Here is a 6,008-nt window from a genome sequence, read left to right on the forward strand (position 1 = left end):
GCTAAACTCTGCAATGCTTGATGACGAACATGCTTTGTGATGTTATACCTTTCGCCTTTCTTTCCTTATATTTCGTAATCGCATCAGCTTTTGACTGTTTGTTCCATGTGGAGCATACTGGTTCAGGCACAATTGCTTGGAGTTCCTCTACAGTTTGCTTTAGTTGTCTTCTTGGAGTGGTGACTAGTACACAATAAATATCAGTTACGTAATCTGAAAAAGAATAGTGTGATTCTGAAGACAAACAAAGCAATTGTATTGCTTTTGTTTTTCAAAATCTATGCATAAGCATTTCATTTTAAAATTATATATGTACATGTACATTACCATAGTTTTGTTGTGATTTGCCTTCCTTCACTGTTGCCTCTCCATACTTTTGTTTTGGATAATTCACCCTTAAAGTAGCTTCTCCATTTGCATTGGTTTTGGCCTGTCTATTCAAATTGTAATTGAAGTGCAGTGCTGCTAAGAGGCATCTGTAATGTGAATGATAAAATATTTGCCCACCTTTTGTAGGGAATGACAGATGATGACAGTGAGAGTTAACCATAACCTAAAGTACCGGTAAGTATGTAGACATGCTTAAATAATAATATTACCACCTGCTCAGCATTCCAAGATAAGAGTAAGCTACAACAAGTTGCAAAATAGTGGAGACACTTCACCTTCTTGGGGCGTGATTAATTTCCCTATTATCTCTCACACTGCACCCCCCCTCCCCCCCTTATCAGTGTTGCTAGCAAGACAAAAAAATGTTGGGAACTTAAGCAGTCAACATTGAAAGGGGGGAGGGGAGAGGAAGTGGGAAAGGTTTAAATTCTAGATACGGCGGGCATTGGAAGCTAGAAAAGGTGTTTTTTTAATGAAAGTGTCTCAACAATTTTGCAACTTGTTGTCTGAGTTGGTTGTCACTGTATTGGCGTACGGTCACTTTCTTTATTGGAACGCGAAGACGTCTATCGTTTGCCTTTAATATGGTGTTTCCAAAAAAAAGGGTTTAATTCTCTGAACTGCTGTGAATGGAAAATGGCCAGCGATAAACGGGATTTTGGCGGGGTTTCGGTATGACGTAATTTGAAGGCATTTCAATGCTTTCTGTGAGTCAAGTCGAAAATACACATAATTTGGTACACGAAAAGGTGTGATTTCCATCCTTTCGCTTTTTAAAGTACGCTAGAAATATCCTGGAACCGATTTCGAAATAATTTGCGTTAAACACCTATATTTTGGTCAACACATGACATCTAAAGCACGCGCAACATGTACGAAATTAGCTGTTGTTTACGAATAAGAAAAAGACATAACCTCTCCTTTAACTGCGATCGCATGCCATTTAAAGGGAACATCCACTTTCCGAAAAATCAATTCTTAGCAAACATTGTTATACAAAGATACATTTTCATAGAGGTCCATTTGTAACATTACTTATTGCTTTCGGGCTAGTCTGCTTCCAGAGAAGGGATTGGTCACGCTTACTAGCAAGTCTTCTAAGTGATGTGTCGGGTTGGCTAATTCCATGTTCTTTGGAATGACTGACTAAGCACAATGATCAAAAGAAAGCACCCGATTGTGCTAAATCCTTTGCGAGATTTGTTTTACAATGAGATACAAACGTGAACAAATTTGTACCGGCTACACATTATGACATTTATATGAAACGGTCTACACGGTCTACCACAACTTTTCACTGAGAAAATAATATGATATCATATTTCTTGCTGTTGCAATGGTAGACCGTGCTTGGATGGTAGACCGTTGGTAAATGGAATAGACGATATGTACAGGATTTCTAACTGTGTGAGCTTTATTACGAATCACCTGGTAATGTATTGGATTGATTAGAAAAGAAAGTACTAGTTGAATTGTGCTGTTTCCTCGAAGATACAATTTTCAACTGTAACGCCACCATCCCTGTTGACACACAATAAATGGTATTATGTTACATAATACGAGCCGTGTGTAACTTTCGGAGAATCAGATCTGCAGTGCAAAATACTTTGCTCGCTTTAGTATTTGGTATGGAGTCTTCTGTTAGCGATGATAAGTCCAAACACTCGCAAATCGATGCGACTGTATGTCAATAATTAATATCCTTTTGTGTTTGGTACAATGTGCTTTGCACTTCGCGTGCAAACTTCTGAAATGTTTCAGAGCTTATACCATATTTAATGATTGTTTCTTTAGTTCCTGCTTTTCTACGTTGAAACGTTTCCCTATAGGATTCAAATCCGGACTGGCAAAATTAATGCAATCAATCAGACAACAAGTTGCAAAAATAGTGCAGACACGTCACCTTCTTGGGGCGTAATTAATTTCCCTATTATCTCTCATACTGCAGCCCCCCTCCCCCCCTTATCAGTGTTGCTAGCAAGACAAAAAAATGTTGGGAACTTAAGCAGTCAACATTGAAAGGGGGAGAGGGGAGAGGAAGTGGGAAAGGTTTAAATTCTAGATACGGAGGGCATTGGAGGCTACAAAAGGTGTTTCAACAATTTTGCAACTTGTTGTAGCATTTTAGGGGCAAATTGGTTTATGACTGAGTGGTAGCCTTCCAAAGAACTTGTTTGACCATTTGATGAGCCATTCTTAATGGCTTTTGTTAAGGAAGGTTTATTCAATTCATCTACCAGTTTTCCATAGGCATCTGAATCTGTAAAGTTGAAACATTTCAGTTACTGTTTTCAAGAACAATAATATTTTTTTAAGATAATGGTGAACGTAAAAGTGCGTTTTTTGTTACCTTTAGTCATCCACACTTTCTCCTTGGTTATAGGACCATGGTGACATTTGTTGAAGAGTCTGTTTGGCAAGTCCTGGTGTTTATTACGTGAGAAAGGAAAGCTTCAAACTTTGCCTGTTTCACCTCTCCTTGGAGTTCTTCAGTCGAAGTTACTGACCAATAGAAATGTCTCAAACATGCCTTTCTCCACCTCCCAATAATCTCACATGTCTTTTTCTTACTTAACTTGGTTAGAGTCTTCTGAATTTCTGCAATAATGTTAAGAACAAAAGATATTATATGGAAATACTAATTAATTCAGCCTCGTCATATTGCAGAAAATATAAATTATTGTTTTACTCCTATGATGTTTGTTGTCTTACGTTTTGCCACATGCCACAAGTCAAAAAAGTGTTCCACAAAAGGTTTGTTCAGCTCTCTGCACTTTTTGGGACAGGTCTCTCTCATCCATTTTGCAATGGATCTGTGTCTGTCAGATATGAATGACTTTATCTTCATTGCAGTGGTAAAGAGGTAGGCAAAAGCTCTTCGGTGCCCCAGAAACTCCATTCCAGAACTGCTGCCAGCTTCCTTACACTGCATATTCAAAACAAAATGAAACAAAATCTGGTGTAAAGCAGTTGTAATGACAACAGTCAGTATCTTCTGGTTAGCCCCTTTACAGCCGAGGGGTTCCCCATTGACAAGTAAAATTGTCTGGCGTTAGACAAAGCAAAATCTATAATTGGCCACTGGGCTATAAAGAGTTGATTAAATTACAAAGAGAAATGGAACATTACCTGAACAAGAGCTACATCAATAATCAGACCAACAATGCAGCAGAAGATTGAGTATGTACAGAACTTAGCCGAATGACCCATGCTGTCATGTCTGCCATTACCAGCCAGGTCAACTTCTCTTCCTGCAAGACTGTTGATAATTCTGTCTCTGTCAGATCGCCAGAAAGTGACTATGGCTGGAATGAGCAAATGGCGCTGGTGATAATAGTAGCATGATCCATGGTACACCAAAAGATTCATATGCTTAAATGCCACCCAAATCTTCTTTATTGAAGCCCCAGCGCACAGTACTGCAAAACTGAGCAGCAGGTTCCCAGCAGGAAACTTTGCCAGTAATTTACGCTGGCTCTCCCAAGAAAATGTCCAGCAACATTTCTCACATTTCGCTGTCACTGATATAAATGTACCAGACTGGCTTAACTTCACGTTTGGTTTTGGAGCAAAACAGGGGTGGCAGAACTGGAACAGAAGAAGCAATTTTGATAGGAAAATGATTGCTTTCGGTTCCTCCAGGATGTTCTTTCCATCAATTTCCAATCTGTTAATAGGTGAAACAAAATTTCATAAGTGCATCATGCTAGATTTTTTTTTTTCGTGTGTGTGTGTACATGTCTTTTAAGGTAAACCATTAAACACTTTCAACGTTTTACTGTAAGAGACTTTTTGTACAATAGAGTTGTTAACTGCTTTTGTTGTTTGTTGTTTTTTTTTTTGGAAAGAAAAAGTTCAACACAAATGACCACACATTGGGTTCACATCTTCTTTTTTTGTGGAATCATCATCCCCAAGTTTATGATATTGTTCTTCGTTTTCCTCAGGGCTTGGAGTGTCATTCTCTGTGGGTGTCATCCATAAACTCATCTATGTCGGAGTTGTGGTCACTTTCAAAGTCATTGTTATCTACCTGAGTACCTAAAAAATATTTAATAATGAATTAATATTGTAGTTGTAATCTTCAGTTCCATTATTATCAGTAGTATTGTTATAAATATGATTGTATTTTAAGTGTAAACTTACTTGACAACGAGTTTGGTGATCGCGTCTTCTGTTTTTGTTGACCCAGTAAATCCAGTATTTCTTTTTCCTGATTTTTCATTCGCCGTACTTTTGATTGAAGACATTTGACTTTCAGCTTCCATTTGTTAAGCTCCAACTAACTGTTTTCTTGGCCCTGGTCACTGTTCGTTGGCCCATCAGAAACCTATCACATTTTGACAACATAAATGTAAGATTGTAAAATTGCTGTTGGCCGAGAATTTGCGAGAGAATATACGTACCAAGTCGTCTGCGGTTTCCATTTGCTGTTCTTCAGAACTGGAATCGTTCGTCTCCACAACTGGAGGTGTCACAATTTCACCTTGGTCGGTATCTGTTTGGGTGACCAAATCATCGTTGCTTGAGCGATAATCGTCCTCCTTTTCATTGTTTCTGTAGGGAGTTTTACGTTTATGGATACCAATGTCTTTCAGCATCTGGAAAAAACCCATACACCAGAAAGATTATTTAAGATGTATGCCTCATATATAAACATGAAGTACCGCCATGATCGTTCTTAAAATTCCAAGTTGATTTGCGTAATTGGTGCACTGTTATGACACCTTCCCTTGATTAATTTCCTGATTTACGAAACTAAGGATTGAAAGACGAAAAAGGCAGCAAAATAGCCCCCAACAATGTGTGATTGATGGAAAAAAACCAGCGTCCTCACAACTACTTGCATCATTGCAAAATTCATAATAAAACAAAGTAGGCTGAATTCTCACCTTCCTGCGTCCTCTATTAGTGGCGGTGGATGATACCTGTTCATTTCCTGGACTCTTCCAAATCGTGGGAATAGACCTTGGCTTCAATATTCTTTTCTGCCCTTTCATGTGAACAGATCGTTCAAAACAACTCTCTTTAAAGTGAACGGAACATACCAGAAAACGACTGTCAGGATCAAAATTTGCCTGGTGCGTCCGTACAAAGCGCTTCCACAGAGCACAAGTCGCTTTGTCAGGCGGACAACGATGCAAAGAAATCCCCTTATCAACATCGCTTATGTTACTGCATCCCTGAACAACACACCGACTGGCCGGCATCGTTAATCTGTCCTAATTCCCCACCAATATTTGACAGAAGTCAAGGAAAATAATTTCAATTCACGCGCACTTCCCCTTTTTCACATATGTTTGTGTTGAGTAAGCGACGTCATCAGTCCTCGTTCCAGGTTTTCTCGAACAAGTATGCTGGCGACAAACCAACAATGGCGGCTACTGTGAAAAACACGTTTTTCGAGGCAATAACATTGAAATGTTGGTGAAAGTAAGTTAAATTTAGTATATGTAAAAGCGTATATGTTACAGGTCGGATTTGAGCCTTTTTGAAAAATCGTGTTTTTTTGTCGGAGTCCCCCTTTAAATGAAATCAAGTTCTCTACTAGAGTTGAAATTAGAGGCCGAATCCGAATTATCCACTCCCGAGCTTACAAGCATGTATCAGTGAGAAAC

The 6,008-nt window shown here is 38.8% G+C and overlaps 1 pseudogene; it reads right to left on the reverse strand.

Moving 5' to 3' along the window:
* Nucleotide 1: 1 nt before the first annotated feature.
* LOC138046214 (uncharacterized) lies at nt 2-5,600 on the reverse strand (annotated as a pseudogene).
* Nucleotides 5,601-6,008: the final 408 nt, after the last annotated feature.

This window comes from Montipora capricornis, chromosome 4, assembly GCF_036669925.1.
Source record: "Montipora capricornis isolate CH-2021 chromosome 4, ASM3666992v2, whole genome shotgun sequence".
In the NCBI taxonomy this organism is placed as follows: domain Eukaryota; kingdom Metazoa; phylum Cnidaria; class Anthozoa; order Scleractinia; family Acroporidae; genus Montipora; species Montipora capricornis.